The sequence below is a fragment of the Rhinoderma darwinii genome, chromosome 1, assembly GCF_050947455.1.
Source record: "Rhinoderma darwinii isolate aRhiDar2 chromosome 1, aRhiDar2.hap1, whole genome shotgun sequence".
Classification (NCBI taxonomy): domain Eukaryota; kingdom Metazoa; phylum Chordata; class Amphibia; order Anura; family Rhinodermatidae; genus Rhinoderma; species Rhinoderma darwinii.
Window position 1 is genome coordinate 319,142,633 of NC_134687.1, and position 19,391 is coordinate 319,162,023.

Genomic DNA, 19,391 nt, shown 5'->3' on the forward strand with positions numbered 1-19,391 from the left:
CACAGTAGAAGCAGAGACCATTCATTCTGCGAAACTCCCTACGTTGTCGAGGGGACATGGAGGCCCCGAGTTGCATAGGTACCTCCGAGTCCTCCGTGGAGGGGCGAGGAGACGTGACCTCGGGGGGGATCGCAGAAAAGTCAGAGGGGAGCACACTGAAGCGTTCTAGCTGACGTTCCCTGAGACGTCGGTCAAGTCGTACTGCTAGGGCCATAACCTGGTCAAGGGAGTCAGACGAGGGGTAGCTAACCAGCAGATCCTTCAGGGCGTCAGATAATCCTAACCTAAACTGGCACCTTAGGGCCGGATCGTTCCACTGAGAAGCTACGCACCACTTCCTAAAATCAGAACAGTATTCCTCAACCGGTCTCCTACCCTGACGTAAGGTCACCAGCTGACTCTCGGCTAAAGCAGTCCTGTCAGTCTCGTCGTAAATGAGTCCGAGGGCAGAGAAAAAACGATCAACAGAGGAAAGTTCAGGGGCGTCAGGAGCCAAGGAGAAGGCCCACTCTTGGGGCCCTTCCTGGAGTCGGGATATGATGATACCCACCCGCTGGTTCTCGGAACCTGAGGAGTGGGGCTTTAGGCGGAAATACAGTCTGCAACTCTCCCGGAAGGAGAGAAACGTCTTACGGTCCCCTGAGAACCGGTCAGGTAACTTGAGGTCGGGTTCTAGAGGTGAGGTGAGGGGTACTACTAGAGCAGCGTCACCCTGATTGACCCTTTGGGCCAGGGCCTGGACCTGTAGGGAGAGGCCCTGCATCTGCTGGGTCAGGGTCTCAAGGGGGTCCATGATAGCGTCAGCGTAGGAGAAATGGTAGACTAGGTAAGGGCTTGTAATTATGTAATGGCAGGAAGGAGGTGAAGGGAAAGTGAGCCCTAATCTACCCACCGCCCTGTCCCTGCCTACTTGCAACGACCCGCCCTAGGCGACGAGGTACAACTGGGCGGCGGTCCCTACGCTGTCTAAGTGCACAGGAAAACAAACAGGGAACACGCAAGGGAAGGGGCAGTAGCCACGGAACGCCACGAGGAAACGGAGCGGCAAACGAACAGTCAGGACCAGGACGAAGTGAGTACACCCGAGCGGGCACGGAGACAGAAGCAAGCCAGGGGCAAAGCAAAACAGGTCAAGCAGAACTGCAGCAAGGCAGAAGCGCGGCAGAAGCAGGCTGGAGCAAGCAGCAGTGGGGCCAGGAATCCAAAAGAATTACAAGCACTGAGGGAGAGAACAGGGCAGGTAATAAAGGACAGGGGGCGGAGCTAACTCCGACAGACCAGGCCGCGATAGGCTCTCCCACTCCTGAGCCTGCCACCCTGGTTGGTGGGAGATGGTGTCAGTCGAACAGGTCTGGCCTCAGGTGTGGATTGATTAATCCCAGGAGTATACCTAGATGAAGTACCTGGCAGATCCCTAACACGTGGTGTCTGGATGCAGAGTGGACAGCAAATAGACGTCCTTCTTGTCATTCCACTTTACTGCAAGTAACTGCTCGCTTGCCAGTGCGAATGACGCCCCCCTTTCCACACATCTGGACACCAATTGCTTTGGGAGTCCCACCCTGTTTTTACGGACTGTCCCGCAGGCCCCTGTATTTGCAGCATGGAGGGATTTAAAAAAGAGGACACTGCTATAAAAGTTATCAGTGTAGATGTGGTACCCTTGGTGCAGGAATGGCACCATTAGGTCCCACACAGTTTTTCCGGATGTGCCAATTGTGTCTGGGCAGCCTGGGGGATTAATTTGGCGGTCTTTACCTTCATAGATCAAGAACCCGCAGGTGTACCCTGTGGTGCTCTCGCATACTTTATATAATTTAACGCCATATTTGGCACGTTTGGAGGGGATGAACTGCGGAATGAAAGACGGCCTTTGAAGCTCATTAGGGATTCATCCACCGATAAATTTTTATCTGGGGTGTAGGATTTGAGGAAAGATTCTTGTAGGAGGGAAATTAATGGTCTCAATTTATTAAGGCGATTGTAGCCTGGGTCATTTCTTTGGGGGACTTGGGAGTTATCTGTATAATACATGAAGCGCATTATAGATTCGTATCGGTGTCGGGACATAACTGATGCAAATACAGGGGTAACGTGGACAGCTCTTGATGCCCAGTAGAAGCGGACAGTTGATTTTTTGACCAACCCCATATTTAGCATTAGGCCTAAAAAAAGATTAAGCTCAGGGACACTAGTGGGGTTCCATGATGAGTACATGGATGTGGGTTTATGTGCAATGAATTGTCTTGCATATATATTTGTCTGTTGGACAATTAACTCCAGAACTTGGTCACTGACAAATATGTGGGCAAAAGTCCAAAGGGGTATAATTAGCAACATCCACATATTTTCCTGGGGTTGCTGACAGTTGCGGTACCTGGGGGGAAAATGAAATTGCAGGATCCCAGAACACGGGAGGGACTGCACCACTAGCCCCTGCACCACTAGACCCTGCACCTGGGGATTCGACAGCGACGACTGACTCCACCACCATAGGGCTGTGGGCAGGGGCGTAGCTAAAGGCTCATGGGCCCCAATGCAAAAGTTCTTATTGGGCCCCCCCCCGCAAACTTCTCATGGCCGACGGTCCGCAGCTTTCAGCTGCATCACTGGGTCTCCTAAGTGACCCAACAATGCAGCACTAGCAGCCGGGGGCGTCACTAAGGGCTTAAAATGTCAGGGGAAATATCCCCAATACATATGTGTCCACCCAAAAAAAATATGTGTGTGTATAGGAGAAAGCATATCTATAGCACTACGACCCTATAAACTATGGATAGGATTAGATACATTGGCTCAGCAGACAGTATCACACATGATAGAATTAGATACAGTGGCTGAGCAGACAGTATCACACATGATAGGATTAGATACAGTGGCTGAGCAGACAGTATCACACATGATAGGATTAGATACAATGACTCAGCAGACAGTATCACACATGATAGGATTAGAGATAGGGCCCAGCGGACAGTATCACACATGATAGGATTAGATACAGTGGCTCAGCAGACAGTATCACACATGATAGGATTAGATACAGTGGCTCAGAAGGCAGTATCACACATGATAGGATTAGATACAGTGGCTCAGCAGACAGTATCACACATGATTGGATTAGATATAGGGCCCAGCAGACAGTATCACACATGATAAGATTAGATACAGGACGCAGCACGCTGACATTGCGGCTCCAGCGCTGGACCCAGGAAAGGTAAGAATAATAATTTTGTTTCTTTATGTGTTACTGATTATTTTTGTGTGTTTGTGTTTTTTTACAGGTTCGGTTGTTGGACTTCGGATACGAGGACTTCAATGACGGCGTTTTTTTATTCTCATTAAAATGGTTAATGAGGGTTGTGTTTTTTTATTTCAATAAAATATTTTTTCTATGTGCTTGTATCTTTTTAAGCTTTATTATTACCGCCTTAGTAGTGGCCGCTGGTTGATTGACAACCTCCATTACTAAGGCGGGGCTTAATGTTAGCTGGTGCAAAGGCCAACACTAACCCCCATTATTACCCCGGTACCCACCGCCACCAGGGGTACTGGGAAGAGCCGGGTACGAACCAGTACCCGACCATCTGTAGTGAAGGTCAGGCACCGGGGCGGCCGCAGGCTGGTAGTACTAGGCTGGGGAAGGCCAAAAACAGTGGCACCTACCACCCTGGTAATGCTGCCTGCTGTTGCTGTGTTGTATCTGGCTGGTTATGAAAATTGGGGGGGGGACCCGACATCGTTCTTTCCAATTATTTTTTATTTTATTTTTTTTAAATGACGTGGGGTTCCCCCCATTTTTCATAACCGGCCAGAAACAATAAAGCAGCAGCAGCCTAGCATTACCAGGGTGGGAAGGGCCACTGTTTTTGGCCTTTCCCCTCCTGATAATTCCAGCCTGCGGCCGCCCATCACTGCAGATGGTCAAGTACTGGATGGTACCCGGCTCTTCCCAGCACCCCTGGTGGCGGTGGGTACCGGGGTAATAATGGGGGTTAGTGTTAGCCTCTGCACCGGCTAACACTAAGCCCCGCCTTAGCAATGGACGCTGTCAATCAGCCTGCGGCCATTACTAAGGCGGTAGTATTAAAGTTTAAAAAAACCCACAAAGACATAGAAAAAATATTTTATTGAAATAAAAAAAAAAAACCCACACAACCCTCATTAACCATTTTATTGATAATAAAAAAAAAAGCTGTCATCGAAGTAGTCCTGGAATCCGACGTAGTCCAACGACCAAACCTGTAAGAAAACACACAAAAAAAAACGATTAGTAACACATGTGTTAGGCTTAGATACAGGGCCCATATGCGATCCTGTCTGATGGGCCCTGTATATATGCCTACCACAAGGTAGGCTTAGATACAGGGTCCAGCAGACAGTAATCTTATACAGTATAAGATTACTGTGTGCTGGGGCCCTGTATCTAAATCTACAGTGTGGTAGGCTTACATACAGGGCCCATCAGACAGGATCACACATGGGCCATGTATCTAAGCCTACCATGTGATAGGCTTAGATACAGGGCCCAGCAGACAGGATAACACAATCCTGTCTAATGGGCCCTCTAAGCCTGCTACATCGTAGGCTTAAAGGGGTTGTGCAGTCCCTAAACATTGATGGCCTATCCTCAGGATAGGCCATCAATAGCTGATGTGTCGGGGTCCGTCTCCCAGGACCTGCCAATCAGCTGTTTTTGAAGGGGCCGCAGCACTCGTACGAGAGCTGCTTCCCCTTCATTTCACTACTCGCTCACACTGTGAATCGCCGACACCGATTCACAGTGTGACCGGAATGAAGGGGCCGCAGCTCTCGTATGAGTGCTGCGGCCCCTTCAAAACAGCTGATTGGCGGGTCCCGGGAGTCGGACCCCGCCAGTCAGGGCTAATCTTACCTTCTTCTTCAGCCGCGGCGGAAGTTCTGTCCTCTCGATGTTGTGCGCGGCGCATAGCGCTGTGACGTCATGCGCTGCGCACAGCGCTTGACGTCAGGACCTCCGCTGCGATCCGGAACCAGGAAAGTAAGTACTGTCTGTTACTATAGTAACAGGGGCCCGCGGCCCGAGTTACTATAGTAACTTTTTATTGATGTGGTGCGGGGGGCTGTGGGCCCCCCTGGCTTCGGGGCCCGGTCACAATTGTGACCGCTGTGACCCCTATAGCTACGCCAGTGGCTGTGGGATCCAGAGGTAGAACTAGAGTCGTCACTGTCTGAAAAAAGTTCTACCTCTGAAGCAGAGTCACTACCTGAACTGCCAGAGCAGAGCAAGGTGTACGCTGGCTCCGCAGTAAACATTCTCCGATCCATTATTTAGGTTGAATTGTAACCGTTAACCTGTAACTTTTTTTTTTATTTTATTTTTTTTAATATTTTAAAAAATTATTTATTTTTTTTTTAAACTAAGAAAGAAAGAAAAAAAAGGATATCCTGCCTATCACTAGGTAGATAAATAGATTATGAAAAGCAGTGCAGGAAAAATTACCGGATGCTGCCAGAAAACGTACGGATCACTTGTGCTCACACAGGGGATGAGGGGGCACATACGGGGTGATCAGGGGGCACAAACGGGGTGATCAGGGGGCACAGACTTGATGTTTGTGTAATTTTTGAATTCACTTCACAATTACAGCTCAGGATTTGGTTATAGTGTCTCTCTCTCCTCTCACAGATCAACTACAGTGAGGGGAGAGGAAGACACAGCCCATGTCCTGGCTGTATTTTAAAAATATAACATAGATCACTGTGATAGGTATATCCCAGTGACTATGTCAGCAGGGACCACTCAGATTGGTCCCTGCCTGTTACTATTTGCCATTTGCTGCCACAGGCAGCATTGTCAATTTGCTAACGGCCATGCGTGTGCCATTTTGATTATCATCTATGGGGGGCGCACGGGGGTTGATCAGGGGTGTAATAGGGGGTGCTGGCCCTTATTTTTACCATTTCTCTCTTCTCTCACAGAATATATTCTATGAGAGAAGAGAGAAAACTGACCACCGCTGTTTTTACAGTGATCGCCGTTATTCGGCGAATAACTGCAATCAAGTGTCCCCTATTTTTGTGTCTGTAGCTGAATCCACAGAGTTTAAGTGCCTCCTGGGGGCGCTACCTTATGCCATAGCACCGCCGTGAAAAGGCGGCGCTCTGGCATAAGTACCCTCAATGACCGCCGTGAAAACACGTATAGGCGGTCATTAAGGGGTTAAACTCCTTAAACAATCATTTCATTATGTGTGAATATGTTATGTTCCAGTTTATATATATCTTAGGCAATTTAGGGAAAATTAGCTCCTGTGTTTGACAGATTCACCACACCAAGAAGTTCACTCCAACACAAAGGATTTTCTTGTTCAATTGACATCAACCAGCATTATTCTTCTCAAGTAGATAAAGTAAATCCGTCTGGCTGCTAACTAAAGGGGGTTTTACACTGGGAGATTATCGAGCAGACAAGCTGTGATAGAACACTCCTTGCCGATAATTGCCCTGTGTAAACAGGGCATCGATCAGCAGATGAACGAGCAAACGCTTGTTCATCTGCTAGTCGTATCGTTTTAAAAAAGTAAAATATTAACGTTGTCGGCAGCACATCTCCCTGTGTAAACAGGGAGACGTTCTGCTGACATGATAATAATGTATGGGGAAGAGCGATCGGAGTAACGACCGCTCGTCCTCATCCATAGCTCCTTGTGACAGGAGCAAAGGAGCGCCGATTAACGAGTTGTCTCGATGATCAGCGCTCGCTGCACTGGCCAAAATCGGCCGGTGTAATAGGGCCTTAAACCTCACAGCTCTCTAGATTTTCAGGTGTAAGGCCTACCGCCTGACACCTAAAAAACACACATTTGTTCCTGCCAGAACTTTTGACTCCCACAGGCTGGCTGTAAAGGATTTGCCAGACACAGCTTCTGTGTCAACGCCCGTGGTTAATCAGCCTGCATCTGTGCCTAGGTCTGCTAGAGTGACTCGTTCTGCTACCACTCAGGCTGGTAGGCTGAGGAGTGGGAGAACCTATCACAGCCTGGCCAGACGGTCCTAGCTCCCACCCTTGGTCTACTTATACCTTCATTTGCTGCTTGTCCTTTGCCTGTGATTCTCTTGCTTCCTGGCTCTGCTGTTCCTGCTTTACCTATTGACCTCTGCTTCATATTGACCCTGGCTCTAAAGGATCTGCCTGACACAGCTTCTGTGTCGACGCCCGTGGTTAATCAGTCTGCATCTGCTCCTAGGTCTGATAGAGTGACTCGATCTGCTACCACTAAGGCTGGTAGGCTGAGGAGTGGGAGAACCTATCACAGCCTGGCCAGACGGTTCTAGCTCCCGCCCTCGGTCTATTTATACCTTAATTTGCTTCTTGTCTTTGCCTGTGATTCTCTCTTGTTTCCTGGCTCTGCTGTTCCTGCTAATACTACTGACCTCTGCTTCATATCGACCCTGGCTTTACTGACTACGATTCTGCTCTGCGTTTGGTACCTCATACACTCCTGGTTTGACTCGGCTCGTTCACTACTCTTGTTGCTCACGGTGTTGCCGTGGGCAACTGCCCCATTTCCCTTAGCTTCTGTGTACCCTTGTCTGTTTGTCTGTTGTGCACATATTGAACGTAGGGACCGTCGCCCAGTTGTACGTTGTCGCCTTGGACGGGCCGTGCAAGTAGGCAGGGACTGAGTGGCGGGTAGATTAGGGCTCACCTGTCTGTCTCCCTACCCCGACATTACATAATCTCAGGCCCATATACCTTTTCTACCCTGGTTCCTACACTACTATGGACCCCCTTGAGACCCTGGCTCAGCAAATGCAGGGTCTCTCCCTACAGGTCCAAGCCCTGGCTCAGAGGTGCGACCAGCGTGATGCTAACCAGGTAGTGCCCTCCACCTCACCTCTTGAACCCCACCTCAAGTTGCCTGACCGGTTCTCAGGGGACCGGAAGACTTTTTTCTCCTTTTGGGAGAGTTGTAGGCTCTATTTCCGTCTACGGCCCCACTCCTCAGGTTCGGAGAGCCAGCGAGTGGGTATAATTGTGTCCCGGCTCCAGGACGGCCCCCAAGAATGGGCCTTCTCCTTGGCTCCTGACGCCCCTGAACTTTCCTCTGTTGACTTTTTTTTCTGCTCTTGGGCTCATCTATAACGAGACTGACAAGACTGTCTTTGCCGAGAGTCAGCTGGTGACCTTACGTCAAGGGTAAGAGACCCGTTGAAGAGTACTGTTCTGACTTTAGGAAGTGGTGTGTAGCTTCTCGGTGGAATGACCCTGCCTTGAGGTGCCAGTTTAGATTGGGTCTGTTGAACGCCCTGAAAGACCTATTAGTTAGCTATCCCTCTTCTGACTCTCTAGATCAGGTTATGGCTTTAGCGGTACGTCTTGACGTCTCAGGGAACGACTGATTGAACGTTTTTGTGCCTTCTCCTCTGGCTCCCCCATGATGGCTCCCGAGGTTCTGTTGCTTCGTTCTTCCACGGAAAACTCGGATGAACCAATGCAACTCGGGGCCTCCGTGTCTCCCCAACAATGTAGAGAGCTCCGCAGGAAGAATGGTCTCTGCTTCTACTGTGGGGATGACAAGCATCAAGTGAACAACTGTCCTAGGTGTAAGAATAAGCAGCCGGAAAACTTCTGCGCCGAAGTGACCATCGGGGAGGTCGCTTGGGCGCACAGGTATTTCCCGTAAATATGAAGCCTAATAAGATCTTGCTTCCCTTTCAGGTCTCTTTTAAGGGTAGGTCTGCCACCGGCAGTGCCTTCGTGGATTCAGGGTCTTCTGCTAATATTATGTCTGTGGAATTTGCTATGTCTCTAGCTATGCCATTGATTGATTTTCCTAAACCTGTCCCGGTAGTGGGTATCGACTCCACTCCAATTGCTAATGGTTATTTTACGCAGCATACCCCTGTTTTTGAACTCATTGTTGGCTCCTTTCATTTGGAGCAGTGCTCTGTACTGGTGATGCAGGGATTATCGTCCGATTTGGTTTTAGGCCTTCTCTGTTTGTAGATGCATAATCCCACGTTTAACTGGAATACTGGGGATCTTACTAAATGGGGTAATGAATGCATGACGTCCTGTTTTTCTGTTAATTTTCTGCAATCGATTTGGTACCAGAAGCTAAGCTCCCTAAGGGTAGGATATTTAATCTCTCTTGTCCCGAACGTGAGGCCATGAGAGAATATATCCAGGAAAGCCTGGCCAAGGGTTACATTCGCCCCTCTACTTCTCCGGTAGGTGCTGGCTTCTTCTTCGTAGGGAAGAAGGATGGTGGTCTTAGGCCGTGCATCGATTACTGAAACTTGAATAAGGTCACTGTAAGGAACCAGTATCCCCTTCCTTTGATTCCTGATCTCTTCAATCAGGTTCAGGGGGCCCAATGGTTCTCTAAGTTTGATCTTCGGGGGGCTTATAACCTTATCCGAGTCAGAGAAGGGGATGAGTGGAAGACTGCGTTTAACACGCCCGAAGGTCATTTCGAATACCTCGTCATGCCCTTTGGGTTGTGTAATGCTCCCGCGGTTTTCCAGAATTTCATAAATTAGATTTTAAGAGACTACCTTGGGGTATTTCTTGTAGTGTACCTTGATGACATACTTGTGTTTTCCAAGGACTGGTCCTCCCACATTGAGAATGTCAGGAAGGTGCTCCAGGCCCTTCGGGAAAACAAACTCTTTGCTAAATACAAAAAATGTGTGTTTGGGGTGCAGGAGATAAAATTTTTGGGTCAAATCCTCACTCCTAATGAATTCCGCATGGACCCTGCCAAGGTTCAGGCTGTGGCTGAATGGGTCCAACCTGCCTCCCTGAAGGCGTTACAGTGCTTCCTGGGGTTTTCTAATTATTACAGGAGATTTATTGCTAACTTCTCGGTCATCGCTAAGCCTCTTACGGATCTTACTCGCAAAGGTGCTGATCTCCTCCACTGGCCTCCGGAGGCAGTCCAGGCTTTTGAGATCCTTAAGAAGTGCTTTATCTCTGCCCCAGTGCTGATTCAGCCTAACCAAATGGAACCATTCATCGTGGAGGTTGACGCCTCCGAGGTGGGAGTGGGGGCTGTCTTGTCCCAGGGTACCAGGTCCCTCAACCATCTCCGTCCCTGTGCCTACTTCTCCAGGAAGTTCTCGCCCACTAAGAGTAACTATGACGTGGGCAACCACGAACTCTTAGCCATTAAATGGGCATTTGAAGACTGGCGCCACATCTTGGAGGGGGCTAGGCACCAGGTAACGGTCCTTACCGACCACAAGAATCTGGTTTTCCTAGAATCTGCCCGGAGGCTAAACCCGAGACAAGCTTGATGGGCGTTCTTTTTTTTACTAGATTCAGCTGTGTGGTCACCTATAGGGCTGGGTCTAAAAATATTAAAGCTGATGCACTGTCGCGTAGCTTCATGGCCAGCCCTCCTTCGGAGGAAGATCCTGCTTGTGTTTTGCCTCCAGGTATAATAATATCCTCTGTTGATTCTGACTTAGTCTCCGAAATTGCGGCTGATCAAGGTTCAGCTCCCGGGAAACTTCCTGAGAACAAGCTGTTTGTTCCCCTGCAATTCCGGCTAAGGGTACTCAGGGAAAATCATTACTCTGCACTATCTGGCCATCAAGGCATCCTGGGTACCAAGCACCTCATTGCTGGAAACTATTGGTGGCCTGGGTTGCCTAAAGACGTTAAGGCCTACGTCGCCGCTTGTGAAATTTGTGCTAGGTCCAAGACTCCCAGGTCCCGACCAGCGGACTTACTATGTTCTTCGCCCATTCCCCAGCGACCTTGGACCCATATCTCCATGGATTTTATCACCGATCTGCCTCCATCCCAAGGCAAGTCGGTGGTGTGGGTTGTAGTAGTCCGCTTCAGTAAGATCTGCCACTTTGTGCCCCTCAAGAAACTACCCAATGCCAATACGTTAGCTACCTTGTTTGTCAAACACATCCTGCGTCTCCATGGGGTTCCTGTCAATATTGTTTCTGACAGAGGGGTACAATTTGTTTCATTGTTTTGGAGAGCTTTCTGTAAAAAGTTGGAGATTGATCTGTCCCACTCCTCGGCCTTCCATCCTGAAACTAATCAGTCTCTAGAACAATATTTAAGGTGTTTTATCTCTGACTGTCAATATGATTGGGTCTCCTTCATTCCCCTCGCCGAATTTTCCCATAATAACCGGGTCAGTAACTCGTCAGGGGTCTCCCCCTTTTTCTGTAATTTTGGGTTAAATACACGGTCCTCCTCCGTTTCTCCTGATGGTTCCAACAATCCCGAGGTAGATGTCGTTCATCGGGAACTGTGCACAGTCTGAGCCCAGGTTCAGAAGAACCTAGAGGCGTCCCAGAGCACACAAAAGACTCAGGCAGATAGAAGACGTTCTGCTAACCCCTTGTTTGTGGTCGGGGATCTGGTGTGGCTGTCTTCAAAAAATTTGCGCCTTAAAGTTCCGTCCAAAAAATTAGCTCCCCGGTATATAGGGCCGTACAAGGTCAGTGAGGTCCTTAACCCTGTCTCCTTCCGGCTGGAGTTATCCCAGTCTTTTCAAATACACGTGTTCCATGCCTCCCTCCTTAAACGCTGCTCCCCGTCCTTGGCTACCTCGAGGAAACCACTGGTCCCTGTTCTCACCCCTGAAGGGGTAGAATTCGAGGTGGCCAAGATTGTGGACAGCAGGATGGTCCAAGGCTCCCTCAAGTACCTGGTCCATTGGAGAGGATATGGGCCTGAGGAGAGGACTTGGGTACCCGCCCGGGATGTTCACGCTGGGTTATTGCTTAGGAAGTTCTATCTTCAGTTCCCCAACAAGCCAGGTCCACCTAGGAAGGGTCAAGTCACCCCTCATAAAAGGGGGGGTACTGTAAAGGATTTGCCAGACACAGCTTCCGTGTCATCGCCCGTGGTTAATCAGCCTGCATCTGTGCCTAGGTCTGCTAGTGTGACTCATTCTGCTACCACTCAGGCTGGTAGGCTGAGGAGTGGGAGAACCTATCACAGCCTGGCCAGACGGTCCTAGCTCCCGCCCTTGGTCTACTTATACCTTCATTTGCTGCTTGTCCTTTGCCTGTGATTCTCTTGCTTCCTGGCTCTGCTGTTCCTGCTTTTCCTATTGACCACTGCTTCATATTGACCCTGGCTTTATTGACTACACTCCTGCTCTGCGTTTGGCACCACGTACACTCCTGGTTTGACTCGGCTCGTTCACTACTCTAGTTGCTCACGGTGTTGCCGTGGGCAACTGCCCCATTTCCCTTAGCTTCTGTGTGCCCTTGTCTGTTTGTCTGTCGTGCACATATTGAGCGTAGGGACCGTCTCCCAGTTATACGCCGTCGCCTAGGACGGGCCGTGCAAGTAGGCAGGGACTGAGTGGCGGGTAGATTAAGGCTCACCTGTCTGTCTCCCTACCCCGACATTACACTGGCATTGCCAGTCTTACCTAGGCTGGGAGCATCTTTCATAAAGGCAACCTCACAGCTGGCAGCTAATGAGACTCATTAGTAGACCCATACTCTGGACTGTCCTGACGACGGAGTGGATCTTTCTTTTCCACTCCATCACCCTCCCATTTTTCAAGGTTTTCACACTAAATGAAGAAAAACTACACTTTATATATATATGTTCCGAAATAGCATAATACATATTATATTAATATTATATTCATTGTAAGTCAATGGGATTTGTCAGGATTTTATGGGATCCATTATAATAATAATAATGTTATTTATAAAGTGCCAAAATGCTTTGCAGCAATGTATCATCAGTTACAGGGTACAGTAACATACAATTACAATCAGATACAATGTTACTATAAAAACACGAGAAAAGAGGGCCTGCTGAAAAACTTACAATCTGCAAGGAAAGGGGGTGATAGAATTGGAAAAAGCAAACAAGAAAAAATTTATATGTATACATAACACGCTGGGGGGGCCACACAGTGTGGTCAGACCTCTGAGCACTTTTCCTAAATATTTGACCTATCCATTATCCTGTGGATAGCTGTTTAGCTAGTATAGCCATACAGTGTGTATACCTAGCCCTGTGAATGGTGTTCTATGTGACTACTAATATGATTGTTCATTCATAAGGGTCCTTAAGGGGATTATAACGTTTGGACTACCCACACTATGTGGAGTTTGTGAGATCCATCTTGAAAACAGTTTGGGTCCCTTGTAAGATATATTTTTTGCAAGAATTGCTTATTGATGGATTGGCAGATGCAAAATATTACTTACCACAAAGATGTACAGTTAGGTCCAGAATTATTTGGACAGTGACACAAGTTTTGGCATTTTAGCTGTTTACCAAAACATATTGAATATACAGTTATGTAATCAATATAGGCTTAATGTGCAGACTCTCGGCTTTAATATGTAGCTGCCTCTTTTTCAACGCACCAAAGGTAATTGGACAAGTATCTCAAAAGCTATTTAATGGGCTGCATGGGCTATTCCCTCGTTAATCCATCATCAATTAAGCAGGTAAAAGGCCTGGAGTTAATTCCAGGTGTGGCATTTGCATTTGGAAGCTGTTGCTGTGGAACCACAACATGAGGTCAAAGGAGCTCTCAATGCAAGTGAAACAGACCATCGTTAGGCTGAAAAAAAATTAAGAAATCCACCAGAGAGATAACACAAATGTTAGGAGTGGCCAAATCAACAGTTTGGTACATTCTTGAAAAAAAAAAAAGCTCACCGGTGATCTCGTGAACTCCAAAAGGCCTGGACATCCACGAAAGTCAACAGTGTTGGATGATCGCAGAATCCTTTCCATGGTGAAGAAAAACCCCTTCACAACATCTACCCAAGTGAAGAACACTCTCCTGGAAGTAGGTGTATCAGTATATAAGTCTACCATAAAGAGAAGACTTCATGAGAGCAAATGCAGAGGGTTCACCACAAGGTGCAAACCATTAACTGGTTGCCGACACAGGACGAGTATGCTCGTCCTGAGCTGCGAGCACTTCGCGCATTAGGACGAGCATACTCGTCCTGTGTGACAGCCGTCTGTGCCGTCTCTGTGTGTGCGATCGAGAGCGGGGCAACGGCTGTAATACACAGCCACAGCCCCGCTCAGACAGCGAAGGTCCAGTGAAGGACCCCAGGGCTGTCTGAACATATTTCCTGTTCTTAGGGCATACTGAGGTATGCCCTAACAACTGCCTGTGTACGATCAGTAACAGGCTAATGTACTGGCATATAGATCTATGCCAGTACATTACAGTTACAAAATAAAAATCAAAATGATAAATCCCTTTATGGGATTAAAAAAAAAAGTTAAATGAATGTAAAAAAAAATAATGGTAAATAAATAAATAAAAAGTAAATAAAATACACAGAAACACACATTTTTTATAATAAATAAACTTTTTAAAATATAAGTCCCAAAACATGAAATAATATAGACATATTTGGTATCGCCACGACCGTAACAACCTGTACTACAAATGTATAACATTATTTATTATGATCGGTGTATGGTGTAAAAAAAATAATATTAAAACTGCTGCACAACTGCTTTTTTTCTGCATTTTAATCTAATTAAAAATTTATAGAAATTAAACGATAATGTATTTGTACCAAAAAATGGTACGTACATAAAGTACAACTCGTCCCGCAAAAAACAAAGTCTCATACAACTACGTCGTACAAAAAATAAAAGCGTTATGAGCGTCGGGATGCAAAGAGGGAAATTTAAGAAAAATTGCTCTGTCCTCAAGGCTAAAATTGGCCGTGTCCTTAAGGGGTTAATCAGCCTCAAACATAGAAAGGCCAGATTAGACTTTGCCAAACAACATCTAAAGAAGCCAGCCCAGTTCTGGAACAGCATGAAACTAAGTTCAACCTGTACCAGAATGATGGGAGGAAGAAAGTATGGAGAAGGCTTGGAACGGCAAATGATCCAAAGCACACCACATCCTCTGTAAAATATGGTGGGGGCAGTGTGATGGCATGGGCATGCATGGCTGCAAAAGGCACTGGGTCACTAGTGTTTATTGATGATGTGACTGAAGAAAGAAGCACCCGGATAAATTCTGAAGTTTTCAGGGATATACTGTACTCTCTGCTCAGATTCAACCAAATGCAGCAAGGTTGATTGGACGTCGCTTCACAGTACAGATGGACAATGACCCAGGACATACTGCGAAAGAAACCCAGGAGTTTTTTAAGGCAAAGAAGTGGAATATTCTGCAATGGCCAAGTCAATCACCAGATCTCAACCCGATCGACAATGAATTTCACTTGCATAAGACAAAACATATGGCAGAAAGACCCAAAAACAAGCAACAACTGAAGACAGCTGCAGTAAAGGCCTGACAAAGCATCACAAAGGAGGAAACCACAAATTTGGTGATGTCTATGGCCTCTAGACTTCAGGCAGTCATTGCCTACAAAGGGTTCTCTACATAGTATAAAAAAAACACATTTCATTTATGGTAATGTTAAATTGTCCAATTAGTTTTAAGCCCCTGAAATGAGGAGGCTGTGTAGAAAAATGGTTTCAATTCCTAAATGTTTCACAGGATATTTTTGTTCAACCCCTTGATTTAAACCTGAAAGTCTTCACTTCAATTGCATCTCAGTTGTTTAGTTTTAACTCCAATGTGGTGGCATGCAGAGCCGAATTAATGAAGATTGCATCACTGTCCAAATAATTCTGGACCTAACTGTATATACAGCCCCGGAACCAAGTTCAGTACATATATACAGCATTAGAACAAAGCTCAGTACATAAATGCAGAACCAGAACCAAGCTCAGTACATAAATACAACACCAGAACAAATACTGCAACCGCTGCCATACAGGTTTGTATGGCATAAAACTACAGCTTCCAGCATGGCCCGAACAATGGTAAGGATATGCTGGGAGATACAGTTTCACACAAAAAAATAAATCATACCACCCATCATCTCGCTGCAGATCATACAGTAACTACATTACCGATTAGAGGCAGAATAAACATTTACTGTTAAGGATCTGCCAGGCACAGCTTCTGTATCCACGCCCATAAGTAATCAGTCTGCACCTGCTTCTATGTCTGTGAGACTGACTCCATCTTCCACCACTCAGGATGGCAGGCTTAGGAGTGGGAGAGCCTATCACAGCCTGGCCAGACGGAGCTAGTGCCCGCCCTCTGTCTATTTATACCTGCCTTTCCTGTTCCTCCTTGCTTGTGATTCTTCTCTGTTGGTTTCCTGGCCCTGCTGCAGCTTCTTGAACTACTTGTCCCTGCTTCGTATTGACCCTGGCTTACTGACTACTCTTCTGCTCTGCGTTTGGTACCTCGTACACTCCTGGTTTGACTCGGCTTGTTCACTACTCTCCTGCTCTACGTTTGGCACCTCGTACTCTCCTGGTTTGACTCGGCTCGTTTACTACTCTTGTTGCTCACGGTGTTGCCGTGGGCAACTGCCCCGTTTCCCTTTGTTCTGTGTTTCCTTGTCTGTTGTCTGTCGTGCACTTATTGAGTGTAGGGACCGTCGCCCAGTTGTACCCCGTCGCCTAGGGCGGGTCGTTGCAAGTAGGTAGGGACTGAGTGGCGGGTAGATTAGGGCTCACTTGTCTGTTTCCCTATCCCTGTCATTACATAATCACAAGCCCATATACCTACTCTACCCTGGTCCCTCACACCACTATGGACCCCCTTGAGACCCTGGTTCAGCAAATGCAGGGTCTCTCCCTACAGGTCCAGGCCCTGGCTCAGAGGGTCAACCAGCCTGATGCTACCATGGTAGTACCCCTCACCTCACCTCTTGAACCCCACCTCAAGTTGTCTGACCGGTTCTCAGGGGACCGGAAGACTTTTCTCTCCTTTCGGGAGAGTTTTAGGCTCTATTTTCGTTTAAAGCCCCACTCCTCAGGTTCTGAGAGCCAGCGGGTGGGTATAATTATGTCCCGGCTCCAGGAAGGGCCCCAAGAATGGGCCTTCTCCTTGGCTCCTGACGCCCCTGAACTTTCCTCCGTTGATCTTTTCTTTTCTGCTCTCGGACTCATTTATGACGAGACTGACAGGACTGCCTTTGCCGAGAGTCAGCTGGTGACCTTACGTAAGGGTAAGAGACCTGTTGAGGAGTATTGCTCTGACTTTAGGAAGTGGTGCGTAGCTTCTCGGTGGAATGACCCTGCATTAAGGTGCCAGTTTAGGTTGGGCCTGTCGAACGCCCTGAAAGACCTGTTAGTTAGCTATCCCTCTTCTGACTCCCTAGACCAGGTTATGGCTTTAGCGGTACGACTTGACCGACGTCTCAGGGAACGACAACGTGAACGTTTATGTGTTTTCTCCTTTGACTCCCCCATGATGCCTCCCGAGGTTCCGTTGCTTCGTTCTTCCACGGAAGACTCGAAGGTACCTATGCAACTCGGAGCCTCCGTGTCCCCCCAACAACGTAGAGAGTTCCGCAGGAAGAATGGTCTCTGCTTCTATTGTGGGGATGACAAGCATCAAGTGAACACCTGTCCTAGGCGTAAGAATAAGCAGCCGGAAAACTTCTGCGCCTAAGTGATCATCGGGGAGGTCACTTGGGCGCACAGGTATTTCCCGTAAATATGAAACGTAATAAAATCTTGCTTCCCTTTCAGGTCTCTTTTGGTGGTAGGTCTGCTACCGGCAGTGCCTTCGTGGATTCAGGGTCGTCTGCTAATATCATGTCTGTGGAATTTGCTATGTCTCTAGCTATGCCTTTGATTGATTTGCCTAAACCTGTCCCGGTAGTGGGTATCGACTCCACTCCTCTTGCTAATGGTTATTTTACACAGCATACCCCTGTTTTTGAACTCCTTGTTGGCTCCATGCATTTGGAGCAGTGCTCTGTACTGTTGATGCAGGGATTATCGTCCGATTTGGTTTTAGGCCTTCCCTGGTTGCAGTTGCATAATCCCACGTTTGACTGGAATACTGGAGAGCTTACCAAATGGGGTAATGAATGCTTGACGTCATGTTTTTCCGTTAATTCTATTTCTCCCCCTGGGGAGGTGAACACGCTACCTGAGTTTGTTCAGGACTTCGCTGATGTTTTCTCTAAGGAGGCCTCCGAAGTGTTACCTCCTCATAGAGAATACGATTGCGCTATCGATTTGGTACCAGGAGATAAGCTCCCTAAGGGTAGGATATTTAATCTCTCTTGTCCCGAATGTGAAGCCATGAGAGAGTATATCCAGGAATGCCTGGCCAAGGGTTAAATTCGCCCCTCTACTTCTCCGGTAGGTGCTGGCTTCTTCTTCGTAGGGAAGAAGGATGGTGGTCTTAGGCCATGCATTGACTACCGTAACTTGAATAAGGTCACTGTAAGGAACCAGTATCCCCTTCCTTTGATTCCTGATCTCTTTAATCAGGTTCAGGGGGCCCAATGGTTCTCTAAGTTATATCTACGGGGGGCGTATAACCTTATCCGCATCAAAGAGGGGGATGAGTGGAAGACTGCGTTTAACACGCCCGAAGGTCATTTCGAATACCTCGTCATGCCCTTTGCGTTGTGTAATGCTCCCGCGGTCTTCCAGAATTTCATAAATGAGATTTTAAGAGATTACCTGGGGGTATTTCTTGTAGTGTACCTTGATGACATACTTGTGTTTTCCAAGGACTGGTCCTCCCACATTGAGCATGTCAGGAAGGTGCTCCAGGTCCCTCGGGAAAACAAACTGTTTGCGAAGACCGAAAAATGTGTGTTTGGGGTGCAGGAGATACCATTTTTGGGTCAAATCCTCACTCCTCATGAATTCCGCATGGACCCCGCCAAGGTCCAGGCTGTGGCGGAATGGGTCCAACCGGCCTCCCTGAAGGCGTTACAGTGCTTCTTGGGGTTCGCTAATTATTACAGGAGATTTATTGCTAACTTCTCGGTCATTGCTAAGACTCTTACGGACCTCACTCGCAAGGGTGCTGATCTCCTCTGCTGGCCTCCTCAGGCTGTCCAGGCTTTTGAGGTCCTTAAGAAGTGCTTTATCTCGGCCCCGGTGTTGGTTCAGCCCAACCAAATGGAGCCTTTTATCGTGGAGGTTGACGCGTCCGAGGTGGGAGTGGGGGCTGTCTTGTCCCAGGGTACCAGGTCCCTCACCCATCTCCGTCCCTGTGCCTACTTCTCCAGGAAGTTTTCGCCCACTGAGAGTAACTATGATATTGGCAACCGCGAACTCTTAGCCATTAAATGGGCATTTGAAGAGTGGTGCCACTTCCTGGAGGGGGCTAGAATAAGAATCTGGTTTTCCTAGAATCGGCCCGGAGGCTAAACCCGAGACAAGCTCGATGGGCGTTATTTTTTACCAGATTAAATTTTTTGGTTACCTATAGGGCTGGGTCTAAAAATATTAAGGCTGATGCACTGTCGCGTAGCTTCATGGTCAGCCCTCCTTCGGAGGAAGATCCTGCTTGTATTTTGCCTCCAGGTATAATCATTTCCTCTATTGAGTCTGATTTAGTCTCTGAAATTGCTGCTGA